This window comes from Rissa tridactyla, chromosome 1 (assembly GCF_028500815.1).
Source record: "Rissa tridactyla isolate bRisTri1 chromosome 1, bRisTri1.patW.cur.20221130, whole genome shotgun sequence".
NCBI lineage: Eukaryota > Metazoa > Chordata > Aves > Charadriiformes > Laridae > Rissa > Rissa tridactyla.
In genome coordinates this window covers 83964869-83990882 of record NC_071466.1, presented here as the reverse complement: position 1 = coordinate 83990882, position 26014 = coordinate 83964869, and the positions used below count along the sequence as shown (strand labels likewise).

Here is a 26014-nt window from a genome sequence, read left to right as displayed (position 1 = left end):
ATACTTTCACAGTTGTGAAATATACAGCCAAAACCCAGGCAAGGGAAAACAGGTTTGCAGGTTTACATTTGTAATATTTTCCCAGTAAGTGGAAAGATACACTGTCACTTCTAATGGTCTTTGAGCCGAAGCGTTGGCAGGTGAATCAGTCCCACACCCACAATACTCATTTTCAATAGTTTTCAGTACAAGAGATGGAGAGCACTTTCATTCACTGCCATCCCCTGGTCAAATGCCAGCTCTCAATAGAGTTTTATCCAAAAAAATACCCATGAACCAAACCAAGCCAAACCAAAGAACCCACCACATGGCTGCACATCACACACGTGGTGCAGTGCCTGGCACGACAAGAAACATCAATACGGACTCTCATTGCCAGCAAACCAAACCATTTTTTGCTTCACATGTCGGAACAAAGGAGGATTGTAACGCTTCTTTATATGGATGCTAAATTGATTGAACATACAGATGATGTTGCACTTGATCGTTATCCATTAAGCTCTTCCTCCAAATAACTTTTGAAAGGCTGGAGTATCTCTGAGCACACACATACCACTGCTCAAGCACTCTCTGGTAGTATTCCCACCCCTGAGCAAGGGCCAAGTCATACTGTCTTAAATAAAGAAGTAGCTTACACAGCTCACCTAATTAAGGGAAATTGAGCAGCACTCCCAAGTAACAGTATTTCCCCACTAGATCTGAAACATTTTGTGAGGTGCTTCACACACACAAAAAAGATACTGCTAGCAAAAATCCCCCCAGTTTACCATAGGAAACCCCAGCTTTTGCACTGCTGCTTTACCCCTCACTTGCAGGAATTAAGCTAGATGTTACTACACATTCCCACTTTCTGCTGTGGGACTTAGAGGTACAGAAGGCAACAAATAGGTCTTTCAGCAAAATTAACCAGGTCATTAATACCTATGTACAATCTGAAAAAGAGAAAGAGCAGGAAAAGGAGGCAGGGCAACCAAAGATGCCGAAGACCGGCTGAGAGCGCATCCCAGAGAGGCAAAAATGAACCAGCACACAACACTGAATACAATCTGAAATTTAGACCAAACCCACATAAAATAAGAACATGTTTTTAATGAGTTGCCTTCTCCCTCTCTGCCTTTTCTCTACCAATCAAACATATTACAGTTTAGTTTTACTTGCTAGATTTATTTAAGTTCAAATGCTAGCAAGGAACTTAATATCTCTTGCCTTAGAGATGTAAGAACTTATTTCCTTTAAAGAAAGAGCAGTGTAACCCGATGAACACTCTTCTGAAAGAACAGAATGGGTCTCCATGGACAACTCAACAATTCATTGCAAATTGCTAAACTCAACAAAGTTGTACACCGTTAATCTTTCCCAAAGGGGGAACGCATCATTAAAAACAAACTAGCTACTTCCCCCTCCCCCTTTATTTCAAGGATTAATCACTACTGAGAAAAGATATGGTGCTTCAAAATATAATTTACATGTAAAGTAGAGCATTACAATGGAGTGCTAGATATCATCTGATTTACCAATTACATTAAGTACTTTTTCTTCAAGGAGTAGAAAAACATTTCTGTTAGCACGATCAAACACTGGTATTTGCCATAAGTCGGGGCTTAAGTCTAATATTTGAACATGCTAGAAATCTTAACAAAATTACAGTTACTCATGGCTAACAAAACACATAAATGTCAGATATGCTACATTACCCCAAATAAATGCAACTAACCCATTCCTGATCAAAGGAATGAATTAAAAACCAGGCATCTGAGGAAAGAAAACAAATACTTTGAACAGTCTCTCATGCACTTTCATGTAAAGTTGAGCTTAAATATTCCTGTTTCTCCATATGCTTGACAGAGGGAGAAAGGGTGGTCTTCATCTTTTAGATAAGAGCCATCCTACGATCTAAGAATGACAGCTTAACTACATCTATAGACTTCAAATTACACTTTAGGAGTATTTGGGATCCTGAACACTGCAGTTAACTAAATAAAGTAGAAAGTAACCTATTTTATCTGGACTATAAAGGGATAGCCGTGCATTTAACACTTTTCACTTTAATTAAATGTGTTTCACAACCTCTGTGCTATAGTTCCTCCATCTGTAAAATAGGTACAGAGACATTTAAATTCCCACATAAAGCACATCGAGCTTCTATTATCAGATAATCTGTAGGAGCACAGGACAGTAATAATGATCAATGCTATTCCTCTCTGCATTCAAACTAAGGGCTCATCTTTGTATGGATTATAACATTAGTGGATTTTAAGGTAAATTTAATTCTCCTGAAAGATTTCTTTGAGCCCTTAAAACATGAATGGTGTCAGAACTTATCATATATGATGGGTAATAACTGTCCTACTCAACTATGGATATGTCTATATCTGATCTAGTCCTCCAGACTTTCTTATAATCAGTGGGAGAGAAATTAGCACTTGAGACACTGTATACACCTACATTAGATGTGTGCAAATTCGAGGAGGTGGCTCCAGACATGGGAAAAACCAAATCAAATACACACAGAATGTTTCCTATAGTCATTGTGCAATTCAATAACAAACACTGATGTCATAACAACAAAACAAGGTTTTTACACTCAAAGGTGGTTAGTGCTGGTGATTCCCAGATGCCTGTACAGTCTGATAAAATGAAAGAATAAACGGAATTATTTCCTTTTATACACCTCCATCCACTTGCTGAATATTATTCTGCTTGCCTGCAAGGATTCTGCTCAATAGCCACTGCAAGGGACAAAACATGGCAAAGATGAGATAAATGACAGAAGGAATATCAAAGTCTCTGGAGGAAACCATAAGCAGGTCAGGCATTTTACCTGGGGGAAGGACAAAGCCATCTTAGCAGGCTTTAAGTCAAGAGAATACCTCAGTGGTGAGGAAGATCATCAGGCTAGGAGAAGCTGGTCCAAATCCTACCTCCCTACAGGTGATCTTGGATAAATCCCTCAGCGCTCTGATCACCATTTGCCACATCCTTCCCTCACAGGCAAAGGAGAAGGAGCACACTAAAAATGCTTACATTTCTGGAAGACTTGCACACTTCCAAAGACCGGAAAGATAAAAAAAAAGCACCTTCTACCCCAGCAAGCCTGCCCACGGAGGAAGCGCTGGCACCACCCTAACTCACTGCTTGCTCTCCATCACCACTCTTGCTTGCTCAACAGGAATCATACCTGTTGCTGGAGTGCATGTCACTGCACAGGTCTTCGGTGGCAAACTTCATCATGAAAGCCTAAGCCAGCATCATGCCAGCAGGGCTCTGAAAGCAAGGCAACGTTAGCTATGATATCCCATCAACCTGCTTTTGACATTCTCGATGCAGAAGTAGAAAATCTGATCCCTCACATTGAACAATCCTTCACGTTGAACAATCAGTTCATTAAATCACGGAGGCAACATGCAAAGCACCAATGTGCCCTATGGAAGAACCTTTTGACTAAGAATATAATAGCTGAGCCACAGTGAACATGTTCAGGTCAGCCTTTTTTCTGGCCTGTGCCTGAGGCATGACTGAAACATGAGCTCGTATGTAAAGTCTCCTGTACTTGACATCAGCCATATGCCACTCACACGATATGCAGAATATACTCAGCATAAACCATGGTACAAACAAGAAGTGAAAGTCTGTAATAGTATCCACCTCTTTTTCAAAGATCGAAACATCCAGAGCAGTTCAGATAGTGCTAATGCTGAAAGCATAAAGCAACACTATGCATTTTTTAAAACACTGAAAAATAAAATCTATATATTTTCTGGAAAATTCAATAGAACAAAAAAAAAAAAAGCACCTACAGATTCAGACAATAAGCATGTGATATTGCCCAAAACTTATTTTTTTAGCCGGCAACTGAAGACTCCTCGGAATAGGTCTTTGCTATAGAAATCTTGATAGACTCTTTAATTGTATCACCTCCATAGTCCAAGCCTGTAAATTTTGTTATAAATTTAGTGCGTCCCTGAACCGGCGGAAATGAAGCTCTCCGGCTGCAATTTTAAAACAGCAGAAACTGGCACTGACACAAAAGCAGCATTCCCATCCTCCCGGCATCAGACAGTCCTACTTCACAGCTGTTCTTGTGCCAATGCAAGCAAACTGGATCACCTTAAACCTAGCAGCTAGTCCATCCAGACTCATCTCTGTGTACTCTGTGGCCTCACAGATGGCCACATGGCAGGAAAAAAGAAGGGCAGGACAAAAACTGCCTGCTTCAGATAGTCCTCAGGCAAAGACAAGACAGAAATCACTTGACTAAAATGGAACACCCCAACTTTATTTAGAATATTCAGTGCTTACTGGGGCATAATACTCAGTATATAGGATTAGGGTGCCAACCCACCTCAAAGACAGACATTGTGTTTACATCTACCATTCTCCATGGACAGGGGATACAAAAATCCTTGTTTCCTTAGGAATGAAGTCAAACAGTTAGGAGGTCTGCTTTATCACTGGAGTAGTCTTCACTCCCTTGCCCAAGACCCAAGAATCCCAACTTGCACTCTGCTTACAGATTTAAAACAGCAATAAAATAAAAAGCAGTAGTAGCCTTGAAATCCTCCTTTTTTTTTCTTTTTTTTTTTTTCTTTTTTAAAATAATGATTTGAAAAAGGCAGAAACCTGGTTAGCTTTGGTCATAGTGACTTTCATTCCCGCTCCCTGCAGCCTCAGGGATATGGCTCTCCTTGCAGAACGATCATCTTCATAGGCCTGGATTGATGAGTCCTTATAGAGATAGGTTCCTTCTTTGGTAGAAATCCAGAAGGTATCTCAATAAGGAGTTGAAAACCATCTTGAGGATTTAGAGTCTCAGTGAAGAGTTAGAGATTCAGCTCTATTCTAAAGTAGACATCTGAATTTGTAAGCTTTCGACCTGTATTCACTAGCTCTCCACTGACTCTAATTTTGAGTTTCGACATCTCACTCTGTGTAAATGCCAAAATTTTAATTTCAAGCATATGAATCTGGAGGTGAATTCTATATCACCCTCAGAAGAACACTTTGCAACAAATGGTGAGCCCTTATGTTTAAATTCCTGTATAATATAATAAAATTGGAATTTTTATGACATTATTATTTATTACCCACTCTATACCCCCTTCTAAAACATCTAAGAGCAGCACCAAACTAAGTGCAAACACCTTCCAAGCTCCTGGTACCATTAGTTTTAAGTGAGAAATTTTACACTACATTTATCAAATAAGCTTTTTTAATCTCAAGAGCTTCGGAATTTTGGGGTAGATACCACCTCTGTATTTGTTACCGTTTGCTTCAGTGATTTGATCTCTAAGATCACCTACTAACTTTTCAAGTTGGGGCATACCTTCAAAAGAGTCCCCAGTAAAGACGTTCCCCTTGGACCTCCCCCCTGCCCCATGACTGCAAAAAAATACTTATCCTTCTTTATCCCGTGGCCTTATTTTCTCCAAGTGTTGTTTTTATTGAGTATCCGTTAGTTTACAGACTCTAGCAAAGGCTGAAATTATCTGCAGAGTTTCTGATAGAAATATTCATAATTGTGTAAAATCTCTGTATGTGGAGCCACCTATCATTTCCCTAAATATAAATAATTTGAAATATTAATATTCTATGCATGTTTCCTCTTTAGTTATTAGTAACCTTTTAAGCATCTACCTTGGATTTCCGCTGCTGGATTAAAATAGTGGAAGGATTATATTCTAATCTTCTTTTAAAGCAATCCCTTGAAGAACACAGCTGTATGTGCAGTGCATGACTGAAGTTACAGAACTTGTACTACGAAAATTCACAGTATAATGCCATGTTTATCACTTCTATATTTGATATTTTAGAATCATCTCATTTAACACCTTGGTAATTTCCCTTATTTACAGCACTTCTTCATTCCTGAAAGCACAGTCTCCAGGAGGGTTGGTTACTCACTCAAGGCTGACCTTCTAACACAACTCAGCATTGCTGATGGACTAACAGCGTTGATAACACTGGCTTCCTTGATGTTACCATACTGAGAAAAACTTCTGCATTTTGAGTCCTGGCATGTACCCTGGCTTCATTTCACTTCTCTGCTTGTACAACAGCCAGTTTTCTGCCTTCCACACACCAATACTGAAGTCAGTCCCTCTCCAACCCACCAAAAAAGGAAGACATCCTGAACGAAAGCCATGATTATGACGGGAACGGGGCCCCACAGCACCCCTGGGGAGGTAAATCCAGCCACAGCAATCCCTAGGAGTTACCTAGAGGAACACCAGAGTCACAATACTTCTTATTATTCATTTTTAAAAGTAAGAGCACCACACCTGAAGTATCTGCAGGGCATGTCCACTTGGGAGTAAGAGACATGCTTGCAACACAAGTGGAGTTCAATAACGGTCTCTCTATGGTATTTAATCTGCCGCTGCCTCCGGAATAGAAACCTGCTTTCTCAATCCAGTTCTCACCCACTCCTGTCCCAGAAGACTACAGCACTAAGCTTACCTCCATCCTATCATTTTAACTTGAAAAAAAAAAAGAGAAAATGAAAGTTTTAAAGACTTTGTAGCTATACTATCAAGATCAATCATCACACCCTGCTGTTGAAACTCTTCTGAGGGGCACTGTACAATAGGACAGACGTGATGGACAATAATTTCTGGATCCAAGATCAAGGACACTGAAAGGCTTGTTGTCTCTGCCCAGACAAGTACTATAAACCGCCCAGAAGTAGTCCTATCAGAAGCACAAAAGAAGAAAATTAACAGCCCCAGACACACTCCACTGTACTAAAAAAATTCATACCAGGGCTCCTATTACTAAATCACATGAGTACAGGAGGGAACCCTAATGACTTCAGATACACACAGAATCAGACACCCTTCAGGTTCTATAGCCTGCATGCTTTCAAGTCTTTTTCTGGATAAGAAAGCAAAATGGTTTTTGTCCTCATATAAACGTGTACTATTTTTGAACTCCTGGAAGTTCTGTATCTGTTAAAAGAAACCTGAGGACTATCACCCCACAAGTGAGCTTGGTGTTTCAAGTTTGTAATAAAGACAAGCATGAAAGGTAGAATCATTGTCCAAGACTGTTTTTCTTATTTAACCATAAGAACAAAACGCTAGAAAAATACTTTTGCCCTGTGACACCTGTCCATCTCAATAATCTTGCAACACAGAGTCGTGCTCTGGGCAAAGATCAAGCACTGTTGCAATATCTTTCAGGCTTGTCCTGAATTTTCTCCCTGGATCATGCATCATCAGATAAACACAAATACTACTTGGAAAATAAATACATCCATCCCTCTTCCCATCCTTTCCTTCCCCTTTCAATCTGGTCTTAATTAGTACTTTCTCTTAGGTTTTTTTCTATGTTTCTAGTAAGGACTATGACTAAAGTCAGGCTGCCTTTGGCCAGTTGTTCAGAAACTGTCTCTAGCTGTGTCACATTCTTAGCAGGAGGACCTAGGCAGAAACTACTCCCCAAACTCCAGATGGAGCAGATAACTCCACACTTTCCCCCCCGCCCCTTCCACCGCAGACACTCTCAATTATTCACAATTTCACAAAGTAACACTCATTCTTACTCCAAACCGACAATGATACTAAAGGCTCCACTCAAGCCTTAAATCCTTCGGAGAAGCAGAAAATAACCCAACGAAGTACAACTCAAAACTTCATACTGAACTCCTCTAAGCCAGTTTTTACAATACAGTGGAGGAGATACGTTTCTAGAAAATCCCGTCAGCCTATTTTTGTCACAGATCACATCATCTTCCATCTCCTCAATGCCTAAACCTGAGATTTCTAAATGACAGGGATGCCTATGTCTGGGATGAGTATAGGAGACACTCAAATGAATTCCTCCTCCACCAATCATTACCACTGCTGCCAATCATGAGATAACGAGGGCCCATGGCCATGTAGTTGATCAGAAAGGTAAGAGATCCTTTTCATTAGGGATCTCCCGTCCACCACGAGCAACACCCTGCTAAAGCTCCCCTGCCAGATAAGCAGGGAAATACAGCGCCAGCTGCCCATCACTTGGCAGAGGGAAAAGTGGCAATTCCACATGACCAGAAAAGTCTCCTCACAGCCTCCCATCACTTCAGCATCAATTTCAGACCCCTGTCTGTATCACAGGCAGGGCAGAGCGATGCAGAACAAAACCGCAGGCTGTTCAAAATGTACGCTGTGCCCATTACGCCACTGGCTATATGAGGAAAGGCTCTTCTTAATCTGAAACTACAACAACGTAATGTTACTTCCTCACAACCTTTGTGCTAATGGTCTACAAGCAGACCATTTTTCATCACATATCATCCACAATTGCTCCTTTGCTTTCCTCCCTGTGCTCTACTTTACGTAGATGCGGGTACCCAAACAGTGCAGTGAAGCAGTACCTACAGCACAAGTTTTTGCCATCAGCTAGGTAGAGAGCTCCTCAGCATTGAGTGGTGGCTCCCCAAAGAGCCAATGTCGTCCACTATGGTCACAGAACTAAAAATCTTATGAAACGAGGTAACAGAAGTAAAGGCAGCACATTGGGATGAGCGATGAAAGAAACCATGTGAGGCAATGCTGGTTTGTTCCAGGCAGTAACAACCTCCTTGGTGCCTTGGAAAGGGGACAAGGTGCAGGTCTTGTCACTCCCTGAGGCACCCTGCCTGTCCTGGGATGCTTCCTTTCTTGTCTCTCATTCCACAATAAGTTTTAAACTCTTGAACATTGGTATAGTTGTTTGCACTGTTCTGTTCAGCAGCAGCTGAGTTTTTCTTTTTAGCAAAAAAATGTTGTTGCATTCAGATTCTCTACAGTCACTGCTGTCCAGTAAACACGCTTTCATGTCTGTTCCTTGTTTTGTTCTGGTTTTTGTTTTGTTTGTGGTTTTTTTAATTATTATCTCATTTAGGTCACATCTTCCATTCCCCTGTCCTCATCTCCCTCTATATTATACTTCCATTATTATTAAGGATGTGCCCCCATGACATAGAAAACAATAGTCTCCACTATATTTCCTTTTAGACTGCCGGGACTTTTCATTTAAAGCACAGTGACTTCATTAGAGATTCAAAGTCCTGAAGGAGTTACTTTCTCCTTCAGAATCTTGTATTGCAAAAGCCAGAAAGTACCCAAAGCGGCAAATAGTGGTTGGGACTTGGATGTAAAAAGCCTGTAAAAGGCTTTTTGACTTTCTGTTGTCTGTGACGCTTTAGCTTCATGCTGATGTGAGCTAGAAAGCAAAGGTCCCTAAAAACCGATGTGCGCAAGGTGGTTTTTTTTCTGTTTTAATGGGGCTTTTGACCTTAGGCTTTCTCAGCTTTACTCAGTATTTCAGGAAAAAAAAATAAATAAATAAGTATATGAAGTATATTTGGCTCTTTCTCATTTAGTGAATGGATTATCGGTATTTCTTTCTGAATTTTTTAGAAAAGCATGTTGTTTTTTTCTCTAAAACTAGTACACGTTGGAAAACCTTGCCATGTCATAGCGAGCATCCCCCTATAGCAGGCAACAAACTCATTTGTCATACAATGCAATCTTCAGCATTTATGTCTGACAAAACGGCAACTGTTTTCAGATGTTGAATTTTACCCTACATAAGACTTTTATGGGGTTTTTTTGCTTTAAAGTGTTGTTACCTCTGTGCTCATTGAATGTTTTTCCTCTTAACGGTTTTCCGATAAAATGTGGGCATGATTCACTATTAAGTTTCAGTTAATAGTACAGGATTTTTTCCATTTCTGCCTTATGGAAAAAAAAGTCCCATAATACCTGTGATAGAGATGCTGTCTAGCTCACCGACTGCATTGTTACTAATAATGAGGGCTTATGATAGTATAGAGCAGAACGGTGGAAATGCAATGCTGTGAAGTTCATTCATATTTTAGATAAAAGTAACAATACATCGTATACTCTCTTACCACCTATTACAGAGCTGTTCATTTTATGCCATAAAAATGTGAGGTGTATGTATTCATTAAAATTTGACTGTGCACACAACATTCAGAAAAGCAAAAGGGAATCTAATTTTTATACCTAGCAAATTTTGTATTTTTTCAGTAGCCTGATATGAATACAATCTGCCTGCTGTGAGCTGACTGATTTTCTATAATCATACACTAGAAAAAGCAGCTCAGAAAATTTTCAAGCACTTCTTGGGAGACAATTTCTACAGGAGCTTCCTTTTTCTATAAAGGTATCAGCCACGTTTCAGGACTGCAGTTACTTGAAAATTCTTCACGGTGTGCTCTTGCTATACGGTGACGTTTTAGCCTGTAGGAGAGTGAAGTTGCACAAGAATGATGCAGTGAACGAGGACCAAATTGCCACAAAGGAAACAAAATTGCTTTTCTAACATTGAATTAAAGCCAAAATTCCTACTGCTTGATTTCGGTAGCAACTCTTAGTATGTCTCCAGATGAGCTCCAGCACCAAAACAGTAGAACAAAAAATATGACTGGATCTTAATTAAGAAGCGAGTACTGCAGAGAAAAGGGAAAACATCCTCATACATTTACTAGTTCTTCAGACTTGAACTATGAAGAATTCTCCCCTTCTCCGTTTCAATTTCTTGGGAAATGAAAAGAAATGGTGGAAAAATTAAATAATGGCAGGCCATCTTAAACCTATTTTGTAAATTAAATGAAATTAATACTATCCTCTTAGGTTTTTTGGGGGAAAAAACCCAAACAACTATTTAAATTATTTTCCCTACTCAGAAATCAGTAGATAATAAGATTTATTATTTAATCACTGCCCGGTGACTCCAGGAGCAGCTCCAAAAGCCCAGGAGTCTTTTCCTTAAAAGAGATATTTGTTTACCTTGAAATGAGACATAGCCACTGATTACTATCCTACCTTGTTTTCCATAAACCCTTAAAATGATTATTTAGAAAAACTATGTAAATATTTTCACAAGAGAACAATAAGGTATAAATAAAATAATACAGGAGGTAGTCTTTAACAAGTTCACTCATCAGAAATCTCATTACCAAACTAAAAACATTCTGATAGATTTAAGTCTATTGCAAACATTATATATAAGCACATAATTGTAGTTTAAGGTATTTTGTTCTGATTTCAAGATGAAAGAAGTCTCGATATTCCACTTGGTTTTAAAACAAAATTCTCAAAACTCGGAATATATGAACGAATATTCATCCCCCTATTAAAAGACTAACTAATACCATGTACTTTTCTAGACTTCAATCCCAGAGTAAAGTTACAAAAAACTTCAGAAAAGGACGACATAAAATCCGTGCCTGGCAATCTGTTTACATTCTTAAAATATCTGCAGAGATGCCTGTGTTTCTACTGCTATCATGCTAGAAGGTTGGGGTTTTTTTCCTTTCTTTTCTTTTGAGCTCCTTTGTATTTCTCCATTAAGGAAATTATGGTTTATATGGTAACCTACTGAGAAATAATGTAAGTAAAGGGCATTTGGCATAATAGAAGTTTTCAACAGTGGTAAGAAGCCTTCATCCAGATATGAGGTTATTTAAAGCACTCTGAATATAAACCCACTCATGAAGCCAAACAAATTTGAAGCAGTTGCATTCTTAGGAAACCACCAACACTTCGCACATTCTGTCTCAGAAAACCAAGGCACATGTAAAACCTTAACAAACGAGAAAGCAATTTTTATTTTTTTTAAACTTTCTTCCTTAACCTTAACGAGTCCACCAAGTGCAAGCTAACAAAACTGAGCCAAAATGTCACGTTTCGAATGTAATTTAACGACTTAGATATTTAAGGGCCAAGTGCGATATTTAACTATGTTTACCAATAGAATATAAGGTGCCTTAAAAACTAAGTCATGTAACTTACTGAACATTTGCGTGGAAGTTACACAGATACAGTTCAAAACTGGAGATCTGTGATCTCAGAGCACTAGTCCCTCCAACACATGCCAGGCCATATACAGAGGAGCTTAGAGCCAGGTGGGTAAGACAGACCTGGTTTCCATGCCATTTGATCTAGACACAAGCCCAGGAAAGATTTACAAAAATCTTTTTTCTCCTGCCTGCTCTACTGGTTAACAACAGAAGCTGCAGTACCCTGAAACTCCAAGGAAATCACAGATTTCCACACACGGAGCTAAAAAAGGGAAAAGTTGCAAAGGAAAGACAGAAGGCACAGGAAGAAAAACAAAAAAACAGGGAAAGCTTTAACGTGTTACAAGAAAATCATCTGCCTAAGAATGCCACCACAACGACTAGCAGCAACACTAACCTTCTCTTAACCTCACTAACCACCTTCTCAGAATCACTTTTTCTCGGTATTTATGGTTTACAATACACTGCAGCCAGAAACAACAATCACTGATTTTTTTTTTTTTTTTATTTTCCAAATTTGCACCTGAAAAACCTCAGCAGAACACGGAATTAACAGTCTTCTCCCAGGCTCCTGCCGGTGCCCCTTCTATCATTACCTGACCTCACTTTTTCTCGGCAGGCAAACTACACGGTGCGATGTCAAACTGCTTCTTGTTCCCATTGCACAGCATGAAACTTGACAGCAATGTTGCTACAGAACCAAGATGTCAAGCATCACATCAGGTCACCATTTCCTCAGATTGTTAACTTTGAATTAAAAACTGCTTTTAGGTTCTTTAGCAAGCCAAATATTCAGATATTTCTTGGCTTCCCAGGAACTCATCCTTTTCAGCTCTCGGGGAGAATGTTGTTCTGGATAAGAATCAGAAAAGGCAGCTTTTAAAGTTATTGTGGGTTCACAAGAGCGGGACCGCGCAACTTAGAAAAGATAGAATTCAAATATTTTATCACTTCCCATTAAATTTTTTAAAGCGTCACACCATAATGTACCATAAAATAGTGTGTAGCTGCAACAGAAATGCTAGAGATATTTTAATAATTATCTATGAATACAGCTACTTTTCTGGAGTATAGCATTTTATGATTGCAAAGTCACATTTAAGAAGCTGAACTTTTCTGCCTCTTTATGGTAATAGCCTGCAATTTACATAGAATGTCACATTTTCTTCAATAAATAATGTGAAAGTTGAAGGTATTAGAATTGACAATTCATTATTTGCCTTCCCAAATGGGTTAAAATACACTTTTGTACCCTCTAGATCCCAGAGGCTCAGAAAATCTAGACTTCTGCCAAAGCTTTTGTTCCCAGGCTACCAGGAGCAGCCAAGCAGCGTTTTATCCATGCCCTGATGAGCCAACAATCAAAGATGTAAGTAATTCCAGTACACGGCAGTATATGCTTTACTTCCTTCTTCCCTCCTTTGTCCTGCCAGCCCTTGGATACAAGAGACACAGCTCACTGGCAGTGAAAACAAAGTAAGAAAATGAATAGCATTTCATTGTTATTCCACTGAAGAGGAAGCAGATTTAATCTCTAACCATCGTTTGTATCCCTCGCGCTCTTTTTACACACTGCATTCCTCACTGCAGCCTCCAGGTTACTATTTCTCTCCCATATCTATCCATCCCACCACGTCGTTTTGATTTTGCCATCACCCAGTCACGTACGGCAGCAGAGCATCCAAAGCAGCTACGTGCAGAACCGCAGAAACATAGCTGTTAAAGCACTGGTGAAGGCTTCACTAAAGAGAAACAAAAAGGTGTATTTTTAAGTGAATTCACATGGCTGCGCCATTTCCTTTTGTTTGCCTTTAAGATTAGCAGCAAGGCTCAGAGTTTAACTTGAATGTCATTTCTAATACCAGTCGCCCAGAACGAGTGGGCCCACTGCCCATTTTCATCTCACACTATCAACAGCAAAAGCTCTTCCTGAAGGCTAAAGGCAGCAGTGTTCGTGCTCCATCAGCAGGCCACCAACTTGCATGTGTCACAGCATCACAGGACACCTCCGTTTGGAAGGGACCTCAGGAGGTCATCTACTCCAACCTCCCGCTCAAAGCATTTCAGCATGCTTCACGTGAAACAGTGTGAAAAACAGGTATTACACTGCAAGCTAAGTTGCCTGCACTTAATCTTATATACATAAACACTATTACTATACTCTAATTTTATTAATCATTAAACAAAAGACAGAAAGAGAGAAAATTGCTTATTCTGTTCTTTATTGTTCTTTGGCCTATGTCTTTGTTTTTGTCTTATCATTATTTCCTAACCCAGTGATTTTTAAAGATAAAATCTGTGAAACAGAAACTTGTGATGTAAAATGTATTTTTTTCTTTAATTTGATTTATCACCTGAAAAGCACTCTGAAGGTAGATAAAACTTTTGCATCCAGAAGAGAAAATGTAAGTGTAAGATCCTGTTGCATAAAAACCTCTTGGAATACTAAGCCTCCAGCCATCTAAAACCCTAATACCTTATGATATAAAGCTGTCTAGTTATGTATTCTCAGTCAATGGACTCATAAATTTCTTGTAATAAACAGGTTCTTAAAAATGAAACAACACAAAAACCCCCATAACCTAAATCTTTCCTCTTCCCATTTACAGCAATCCTTAGTTATATACCATGGCAGGAGTATGGGTATATGTGCTTGCGTACATCCTGGCAACCTGCAACTCCATCGCCACTGTGACAGCTACTAACAAGTATCAAGCTCTCTCAGCTACCTGCAAGTGATAGCTACGGAAAAGGATACAGGCAGAAGTACAACAGGTTCAGCTAACCTACTTACAGGCACCGACAAGCAGCTTCCTAAAGATCTTGCAGCAGAAAATTAAAGTTTCCCTGCAGTCAGAAAATTAGGACTCTGGGACTTACACGGGTTCAATGCTGTTCTCTGACACTAGGTTGTAGCGCTTCTGGATGTTTTCCTGTAGCAATAAAGATGAACCTGGTTGCAGCATGTTCCAACCGAGGAGTGCACCTACACCCATATTTAGATGCAATTCAGCTCTTTGAAATTATGTATTCTCTACATTTGCAGTTCTTAGAACTTGCTAATAATTGCACTGCTAACAGGAATGAAATTAGGCGTAGTATCAATAGAAGAAAACGTGAGCAAGAGCATATAGAAACACTGAAGTTTAATAGCCAGTGCAATTCCGAGATAAACTTCAGTGTTTTCAGGGCAGAAACTGCTATTGCAAAGCTTGGAGTGACCCAGCCAGCTTTACCCTTCACTGTATTTCCTTTTTGCTCTTAAAAGAGCGCTGCACACATAGGCTTAATCCATCTAACAAGTGATACATGCATGGTCCCAGCTACTACTGTATCGACCCCCAATAACTTCACAACACAGTCTGTACCCTGGGTCCCCTCACACCAATAGCGTATGCCAGGGACACTTTTCCATGGAACTGGTCCCAGCCTCACCATCACCTGCATCACGTCTGGCTTTCACAAGATGTTCTCAGCACAAAAGATATTCTGGAACTAGCGAGCTATAGGTTTAAAGATTATTCAGTGAGAATATGTGATTCGCAAAATAAAACTATGCGCCATCCTCCTGAGGTGAAAGAAAGAAAAGGGTGGGGGGGAGGGGGGGAATGAGCAAAAAGATAAAGTGGCAAATGTACAAATTAAGAAATACAATGAATACAAAACCCAGGAAGCTTCTGGGAAGAAGGAGTAAATGAAATTGCCCTTCTCCTGCTGCCCTGTGTCACAGAGCGAAGGGTGAAGCCCTGACAGAAGAGGAGCCAGAAGAAGGGATGACCCATGCCGGGCTAGAGGAAGCTCAGGGTGCAGGAGCCTCTTTCAGCCAGGGAAGAAGGAAAAAAGACCTCAAGAACAGACACTGATGGTCAAACCCAGGTTGGCTGGAGCTCAGCCTCCTCGTGACGTCCCTTACAGCAGGCAGCAGCAGAACTTAGGGAAGAAGTAACTATCATTGCAAATCAGCTTTTCCCCTAGCTGTGGTTATTAAATTACTTAATCTCTTCTTTCACAGGAGCCATTAGATTACAGATCATCCTTGTCATCCTTTCATTTTTTTTCTTGCACAAATAGACCTCACTTGAGACAGCAACTGCAGACAGAAGCAACCGAGAGAACCCTTACCACATTCTATTTGAGAGTCACACAGGCATTACCTTTTATCTTTTTGCACTCCTGCAAATCTATTTCTAATTCTTTTCTTGGCAGAATAAAGCAAGCCTCTTCTGCTAGCCTGAAGTCTTGGTTGGCGGTAACACTGAGCTCCATGCTGCTTTGGCCGGAGGGGTGCACTACTGGACCCCCGCAGTAGCCAGCCCCGAGGTTTTTGGCCACCCAGCCAGTCGCAGGGCTCCCACACCCCATGGGACAGGTCCAGGGGGATGCCAGAGCCTGCCTGGGATGGGTACCAAGCACTGCCGTTTCACAAAGAACAGCCCTTACCAGCAAAGGTTAGACCAAGCATCAGGTCAGCAGGCTGATTTTATCACTCGCAACTCTATTATACTTCACAGAGCTATTTTTATTTCTTCAATGTATTAATTCTCCCACCCATTTTCTGAAGCACAGAGCCAGAACTTGACAGCTTGCTTACTGTAAAGACATTCAGAAATGTTACACGTGTTCGTAAGGAGCTAGTTATTTATAAAACAGGCAAAGAAGTGCCTGGTAACAAGAGTTATTCGCTGTGGCATTTTTTACGTTCCTATTGAAGCCCACCCGAACCTTTAGATGCTTCAATATCCTTAAAAATTTGCTTGCAATGAATTAGAAAGATATATCTAAGTTTAAAACTACCTAGGTCCAGGTTTTGTAAACCTGTTGTTAAGTCTTAAGTAACTTGAGACTCAGCCAGGCATTTTTTTTAAAATAAACTAGTATGTCAGCAAATACACTATTGCTGAATCACTTAGTTAATTTTATTTTAAAGGTCATACCTTAACGCATTTAAATCTTCAATTTATCACCAACCCCACCAAAAGAATGAATTTAGGTATAACTAGCTTTTTAAAATTAAAATTGTCATTCAATGTGACAATATACTGTTTTTTTAAAAAAAAAAAAAAAATCACTTTGGAGGACAGTACTTGCATGTAAGAATTACAACTTCACAACACCATTATTAGATGTATAGGAAAAATCTAATTCTATCTAAGCTGGAAATTTTACTACCGACTTCCATGGGGTCAGGTTTTTATCCCTGGCGTATGATCGATGACAAACCCTATAACCTGTGTAAAACCTCAGTGGAGCTGCTGAACTCCACCGGCACAACTGGTCTTCTCATTCTCACCAGCAGGAAGGTTTCTGAAGCTCGCGACAGGTATGTGCTGAGACGGCAGGCACTGGAGAGCAGCACATGCCCAGAAATGTTGCTGTCTACATTAGCATCTCACCCAGCGTAAAATTAGCTCCACAGAACTGACAGCAGAAAGCAACAATACAGGGCGGTCTGGATGGTAAATATTTACAGACTGTCAAGTTGAATTGCAACAGCATTAACTCTGCTGCTGGGTTAAGTACAGTTGATTCAGAGTCCTGAAGCCATGAAGTAGGTTTACTTTACGTATAAAAAGAATGTTCATTCCTGAACAGGTAAACAGATATATCTAACAGGCTATACCTTCTCCTCCCCCCACCCCCCAAAAAAAGTAAATATTTAAGAGAGAGTTCAGAGAATAAATTTGTTTTCTTAAAAGTCACCACCGGGCAATTTTTCCTTTTCATCAGCTCTGTCAGGGCAGGCAGACACTTCGGCATATTTGAAATCCATGTAGGCAGCGAGCCGTGTTTTTCAAAGTGGTCTTTGTGATCTACTGTGGCATTAATAGGAACATTTTGATGTCTACAAGATTACAGGACACTATATGAGATTATACTCCTGCCAAAATATGTAAACATGATTTATTTACCTCTTTTTGTGTCAAATACTAAGTTTCTGTCAAATACTAATCTTAAATTCTTAAAGCATCTTATGACCAACTGATGCATAAATGTATCTAGCTGCATGTAAAAAGGAGAAAAGGGAGACATGCAAATATATATATGCACACATGCAATGCGTGAATGAAGTATTTCCAATAGACATCTTGCAAAGTCCTTTGCTTTCCCACCACACTTCAACCCACCTATTTGTTTGTAGCTTTCCACTATTGTCATTCTTGTTCCCAATTTCATCTCTTTAGAGCCATGAGACCTCTGATTTTATTACAATTTTCATGATTTTGTCTTTTAATTAAACTTCCTGGAATCTTGCTTTTTTGTTATAACTTCTATTCTGATATAAAAAGAAGTTTCCAAGACTCAAAGCAGAGAAGGAAATTTTTTAACTATGAAGTGCCGTGGCAGAAGAGGACTTGCATAACAAGTCCTATTAATGAGAGATCCGACAAACTTTTAATTGCCTTTCTATATTTATTCTTAACCACATTTTTTTAAAAAAAAATTTACTTCTACTGCCCCAAATCACAAACTTCAAAAAAAAAACAAACAAAAAAACCAAACTCTAAGTTTTGTTTACCAAGGTACTGAAAACAAAACTTGCTGCTCCTTTTCCTAAAAGCTGCAAGGGGTCTAGCAACAATTTTAGCAAAAGGCATACAATTTCAAGTACATAGTAGAAAGGCATCAAAAAGCCCAAATACTGCATCGCTTACCCTGCAATGGGAAAATATATAGACAGAATCAAATTGAAAGGGAAATAAGACATATTAGTAAGTCTCCACAGCCTCTTCCTTTTAGCATGGGTTGCTCACGGCTCCACTTCTTCCAACACACACATTAAGCCAGTGTGTAACTGAGTAGCTCGCTGCCAAAGAGTCCTTGCTGGTGTTATACATCAGTCTTCTCTACTACGTGATGGCAAAATACAAGCTACCTTGAAAGACAAGCAAGCTCTCCATACTAACCATATTCCTGCCCCTCTCAAGTTGTGACTTTTTCTGTATCTTACCCTTTAAAGTGTAACTTTTTAAAGAAACTATTTGTGACTACTTCATTTGTAAATCTCCATGGACTCTCTTCTTTGCAGCTGCTCCCTTCGGTTCCTATTCCAAGCAACACCTTGATTTCTTTTCAGATGCCAAGGAGACTTTTAAGTTTCTTCTTTCTGCATGAACTACACACAACAGAGTAAAGCAGATCAGCTCTTGCACTATGGGACAGTGGAAACTTGATGTGATCCTCCCCCAGATACATTTTAAAATCTAGATCTTAAAATTTGTCGTCTAGATTAATGTCTCTCTTTTGGATCCAGACATAATTTTTTATTTTTTTTTAATATCTTTTGCCAACCAATCTCACTGGAAATGCCAAAGGATTTTTAAAAGATATTGTTTATAATGAGAGTACAATTAAATTGTTAAAATGTAAGTGACATGAGTGTTCTTCATTAAGGATGTAGGAACATCATTGCTTTGTAGCCAGGCCTTGTTTAGCAACAACTTATGTTACTTCTACATTCCACTGCTGCATCAAGAGGCAACGGTGACTCAAAGAGTCCTGGTGACAAAAAGCCACCACCATTCTGAAACAGGTAACCTTTGCAATCAGGACTTTAAAAAGTAACTCAATCCTCAAAACACGCTCTTTGCTGGTGGTTTTGAATGGCTGCAGAGCTGCACGGTTTTGCTGCTGTAATTTCTCCACATCCTGACCCCCACCTCCATGAAACACGGTGCATCTGGCAACAGCCTTCCTTCAGCTCCATCCTTCTGATGCAGCCATGAGAAACTCTGACTCCCAACGCCTGCTGCCAGGGAAAGAAAACCACAATGGTCCTCAGAACCTCTCCCCTCATCTGTCAACAGGCCAAGCAAAAGCCTCCTTCCCTGCCACAAGCCCTGTGGGGCGACAAGAGCCATGGTGGGCATGGGCTGAGCTCCAGCTGGGAGCGGGAAGGAAGCGGAGCGGGGCTCGAGTGGGAAGCTTCAGCTTTGCTCTGAAAGCACAAGAGCTTCAACTTAAGTGACCTGAATTTTCCTCCACACAAAAGCCAAACGTGAGTTTGCGTTTGGCAGTGTTGGGTTTTAACTAAAAGCAAACTGAAGTTGTGGCAGGGGAGATTTAGATTAGATATTAGGAAGAATTACTTTACTGAAAGAGTGGTCAGGCACTGGAACAGCCTGCCCAGGGAGGTGGTTGAGTCACCATCCCTAGAGGTGTTTAAGAAACGTCTAGATGTGGCACTTCAGGGCATGCTCTGAAGGGCAGAGATTGTAGGTTGTTGGTTTGTGGTGGTGGATTATTTTGGTTTGGTGGGGTTTTTTTTGTTTTTTTTTGGTTTTGGTTTTTTTTTGTGTGTGTATGGTTGGACTTAATGATCTCAAATGTCCTTTTCAACCATGAAGATTCTATGATAAAATGCCTCCCACCCAGTTCAGGTCTCTGGGTCACCATTCTCTGTTAAGGACTTCTGGGTTCGGCATTTGTCCTTAAGCGTGGGGCAGCTGGTGAACTGAAATGTTTGTTGTCCTTGACATCCAACCCTGAGCCTCATTAGTAAGTTTTGAGCTGCCTTTACCGTGGAAAAAGCTGTTCCCTTGCTGCCAGCCCTGGGGCCTGCTTCCCTAGAGCAGCCGTAAGATGCCGTAGTTAGACCTAGCAGGGCCTGTTACAGCCTCCGCATAGGGACTGCCCTAAATCAATCACGAAAATGTCACCAGCAAAGAGATCAAACCTCCATATTGCTTGTTACCGCACATTCCCTTTTATCTGTTAAAAAGAGGATGCTGCTCACTTCCCTTCAGTCTCGTCTCCCAGCTCCTCAGCAATTTATAAAACCCTGTTGTGATTTTCTTTTGTTGTTGCTGCTGTTGCATTTTCCTCCACCTTTCCCCCACCAAAAACCTCCGGGAAGGCAGCCATCACACTCTTCCAGGGTTCGCTTTTTATAACTGCTCTACTTCCTTTTATATTTTCGTGTGTGTGTGTGTCTCTGCGCACGCCACCTGTATCTTCATTAATATTTACTGCCTGTTGAGGAGGAAAGCGCTTCTCAATTTACTGGCATATTTACCTCGCGTGCTTTGCTGCACACGGAGCCATAGAACAGTGTCCTTCTCCATTCAAACGATGCAGACTTCATCTGACACCAAATTTCCCCTGCCACCCACTCGATGTTTTTCGTTACTCGCTCAGTGCACAAAACAATTTGCGATCGCAGAGATGCGTAACATGATGATCCTTGAATACATTTCTTGGCTCCCTCACCCACTTTCCTTCTCCCTCCCCTTCACCACCATGAACCCTGAAGGGCTGGGGAGCTCAGAGCTCCTTCCCCGCTTGGCACAGTGTCAGCGAGGAGCTGGGGAGCGATGGCAGCCTCCCTGACTGCCCTCCCTCCCTCGCTTCATCCCTCTGCGCGGAAGCGCAGTCCCTTCCCTCGAGAGCCGGTGGCAAAGGGGGACAAGCAGGGAAAAGGTACATTAGTTGGAAGGCACAATTCTTCCCCTAACACGGCCCACGGCACTGAAGCTAAACACTTCCACTAAATACAGGCACAGGCCTGCAGGCACAGTCTTGCTCTGTTTATGTGCTTTATGAAGCTTTTTTTTCTCCCCAAGTGCAGTCTTGGCTTCTTTGATAATTTTCTTAGTTAGTTTTATTTAAAACGATCTCTTCCCTCTTGCCACACTAATCGTATTTGAGTCTTGATCTCCTCTTCTACTGAATCCTCACACATTGATTTATTTCACCACGCTGCTTGCTTGGGCAGCTTCCCATGGACACTGTCCATCATCCTTCTCTGCTGCTCCGTTCCCAATTCACTCACACACTGCGCCGCTCTCGCCAGCCCGAATGCCTCACCAGCTTCCTCACCTGTTTCCGTGATCTGTGATTCCCTCTCTTGATCTTGAATAAAGCTCATTACTCACAAACCAATTCGGTATCTGTCCTCCAAGCTAGAGCCTTCTCTGAGAAGTGCTCCCCTTCACAGAGGTGCCAGAGCTGTTCCAGGTAAGATGAAGATGGCTATGAACACTGCTTCCTCTCTTAATAGGGAATGGAACTGCAGGAGCTTCCTTCTCAAATCAGACTATCAAATTATTCCAGGTCCTGAGTCATCTCAGGAGGAGTTGTTCATCAGGGTCTGCCTCATCGTCTAGAAGGGATAAAATGTGGTTTCAGAAATTCCAAACAGGCTTTTAGAGAGAAACTGGCGGTGTCCTTCAGTCCTTGACTGGGAGAAATAGCAAATCCAGTTCACTTTATCATCTCCTCCTCCTGCCTCCCTCAAACACATGAAAGTGTGCACATTATCACATTATACACATTATCAGAGCCCTTTTCCTAAGAAATCTGGCTTTTTTTGTTTCCATAAGAGGACTGCAGGACCAAGTGCTGCGTGGGATAGGGCAGACGGCTGAGAAATACTATAATTCAGGGCTTGTCTTCCCAAGAAACTGAAGGGAAAACCAGAATTTGAAAGCCAGTTAAACTCCAGAATTTGAAAAAGAAGAAAATCCATGGTTGAAAACGGCTTCATGAGTAACTACTTAGTTCCCAAATAACATCAGCTGTTCCTGGCTCCCTTTCTCCCTTCCCAGGATGATGACACTTCATTCCAACACCACTTAAATAGACAAAATACATCTTAAATATGACAGTAACATATTCCGTATGAACAAGTTCAGTTGAGAGTCTGTTAAGCTGAATTTCACCATAAAATCACACATCATAATTACCAAGTGGTATCTGAAAGATTAAACCACAGGAAATATTCAAATAATTTCAAAGTATTGCAAATTAAATAGAGATCAAGGTTTGAAAGAATTTACGTGCCTTATTGATCCTGAGCTTTTACCAATATAAACTTTCCAAAGACATCTATTACTTTAATACGTATGTCTGCTGCAGAACCACACGCAGGCAACCACCAGAGAAAACTCTCTAATCACTACGTGCTTTGGGAAGACCTGCCAGCACCCCAAGAGAAATGTGGCCGCATCTTCCAGCGACAGAGCAACCAGACACCTAATTTTCACTTCTCTGAACAGAGCAAATTTATTGAACTTGATGGGAGTGAGAACGTCCACGAGTTACCGTAAGTTGTTGCATGCCTCCTTTTAGTTACATCCAGCTGGAAAATGCTGCTGCTTATTTAGTCTAAGTATTCATCTAGGAAGCAAAAATAGGACACCGGTTTAATCTATAGTTGAGAAACAAGCAAAACAGGGCAAAAAATTATTGTAAGGGAGCCAGTTAACAAGGCTAACGGTGCTCACTTTTTATTGTAACACATTGAGACAGGTAGCTATTTTTTTTAAACCCTGTAAGTAAACACATGAGACACATAAGCAAAGCAAATATCAGGAATGAAAATGCGCTGCTTTGGGAACATAACAACCAGCCTGTGTCCCAGAAAGGTCAGTGGGGTGAAATCCCAACACTCATTCGAAGTACGTCTTCGAAGTACCTGGGAAAACTGCACTTTTAGAAGACTCCAGTGTCCGAATTTGTGAAAGTATTTATTTTATAGCAAGCCATGGTATGCAGGTTTCAAGGTCTCAGTGCTTTCAAGCCTTGCCAGGTGCAGGGATGAGGAGGAGAGAGACCCGGGCACTTGACCCAGGCTGGCCAACAGGATTGTTTCATACCATGAACGTCACATCCAATATAAATTAGAAAGTTTGCTAAGGAGTTCTCCCTCTCCCATGATGCCTGCGATCCTGAGAACTTTCTGCCCCAGTGCCAGACCCCCTGAGCCCTTCCCTTCCTCCCAAAGCCATAGCGCTTGCAGTGTCCAACATTTGCTGTCCACAGCTGGAATAGCAGCACAGCTTCCTGCTGATAGAATTGTCTGAGCATAATCCTGTATGTTTTCTATTGGTATTGGGATCAATATTGATTCTTTAGTGTTATTAATGTTAATTACCTAGTCTTATTCTATTAAATCTGTTTATATTTCGACTCTCATGTTTCCTTGTTTTTTCCCTGATTCCCCCTCCCAGGTGGGGAAGGGTCACCAGGTGACAGAATAACTGTCTGAACAACAATAAATTGTTGTGGGTTCCTCCAACCATAACAGTACGCCATTAACTGTTGTATCACTGGGCCACATTTCATCCCATATATTCTTAAGAAAAAAACCTGAGTATTACCAGCCATTAAAATATCTGAGTGCATATTGCGCCTACCAAGGCCAGCCCAGTTAAAATGTTTTAACTCATTTACCTGGAAGCACTGGACAGAGGAGAGATACCAAACCCTCTATTAGCATATGAAAAAGTAGGAAAACATCTTCTCCCAGAGAAATATCCAATTTCTACCTTCACTAACTTCAACGTATAAGAAACATCTCCCTGCGTCCTCAGCACCAACTCAGATGATCTAATTAGTTTAAAGTCATTAGACCAAAGTTAATCAAGAAGAAAGAACGAGGGGGATGGGGATACACAGGTGTATCCTTTCACTGCTCCATTCTTATAGGAAGGAATCTAAAGCAAAATCCAAAAAAATTAATCCAAAATCTGGGAAGCCCCAAGCTCAGCCACGATCCCTGTTACAAAAAGGCATGTTAATAGTTAGTGCCCTAATGACTGTGAGACACTCAGGTCCATTTTTCAAGGCATTATCATGAGGGTTATGATTTCACTCCCAAACCCAGTAGTCCAGCAAAATCCTGGGACAAGGGGCAGACTGGCCAAGCCATGAGCTGGCAGGTGAGACACTGTCCCGTGAAGCAGTCCCCCAAGGCAAAGTGCCACTGGCTGTCCCTAGAGCTTACTGGACACCAGTAAGCCCCATGATGCGGGATCAAGAATCACTGTTTAGTATCAGAGAAACCTCAAGAAAAAGCCTGAAGCTGCTGATTTTAGAAGTATCAGGAAAGATTATTTTAGAATTTGTTTCAGCTATTGCTAAGTGTCATTTTTTCAGGGTTCATTTTCTTGTACCCTGAAACTGCGTGCTATAATAGAACAGATGAATTATCCATTTTTTAATCTTGCTTGGCAATAAGGAGCAACAAATGATACTTGGATCCTAGAAGGACAAAGACTTTATAGAAGCTAGTAAGTCATATTTTTGATGTCATGCAGTTTTGAAAGCTCCCTGAAGCTGAAGAACACACTTTATTTACATCTAGCAAGAAGAGCTAGCACAGGCCCTGGTGACAGCAGAGTGGCACCAACAGTGACCTCCCTTCATGGTGGCCACATACCCGTATCCTCTGGCAAGCCATGAGAGGTGTGAGGAACACAACAAGGGATGTGGCATGGCCTGGACACGTACTCTCTAGGGGTGGAAAGTAAATAACTAGGTGCAAAGGTTTTAATTCTTCATTAAAACAAACACAGACAAATAAAAAACCACCCCAAACACCTTCCATGGGGCACAGACCTATTCTTCCCTGACTGCCCACAAAGATGCTTTCTCAAACACAAGGGCACTACTGAAGTGCAGTGCTGCATTTGTAATTTTCTCTCCAACAGTCTGCCTTAAGATAATTTGTCTCATATGGATAAAATGTTTATATTTCCAGATACGTATTTTGATGCTTTTATCCTTCAGTTTGCTGGATAGAAGATCAGAAGTCTGGTTATAACGATACCAAGCCATACCAAATACGGCAATATCAACTCTATTACCTTCCAAAAAGGTACATGCTTGAAGCCCTTGAATCAATTATCTATTGATTACTTAGAAGAGAAGTGCTTTATTATAAAAGCACTTTGGTGAGTCTTTATTTTTCTTGAAAAAGATACAGACTTTCCTAATTGAGATTTTTAAAACCTTCTCTTCCAAAACTCATCTTTCCTCTGAAAACGATACCTAAAAGCATACCTAAGACTCATCAAACGCCACCCCCCTGCCAGCCTGCAGCCCCACATTTAGCTGCTGTCCTGAGTTGCATGAAGTCATGCAGAGATGCTGCACAGAAAACCAGCAGTGCAAGCATGAAATCCATCAGCAACATTTTTATTTCTAAGTTAAGGGAAACGGTTGAATGATGCACCAGAAGAGATATTAATCTTGGGCGTTCTGTATTCTTCTCCTTTCTTGGAGTAGTAGTAAAGCAAAGAGACATTTTTCCTTGGAAAGGAATGACAAGCTAAAATATTCCTTCAGGCACTGCATTCCTCATTTCTCTTTTTATCAGGCAGCAGGATTTATTTGATTTAGCTGGGACTAAACTTGTTACAGTGGCAGGAATGACAGAAATGAGAGGTAGACAGTGGAAGTGAAATTGTGGAACCCTCTGCATAATAAAATAATTTGACTTAT

General features: G+C 40.7%; 1 protein-coding gene across 6 annotated transcripts in view; it reads right to left on the bottom strand.

The window, feature by feature from the left end:
• FRMPD4 (FERM and PDZ domain containing 4) overlaps positions 1 to 26014 on the bottom strand; it is a 352077-nt gene that overhangs the window by 113559 nt on the left and 212504 nt on the right. The gene's annotated exons all lie outside the window — the stretch shown is intronic.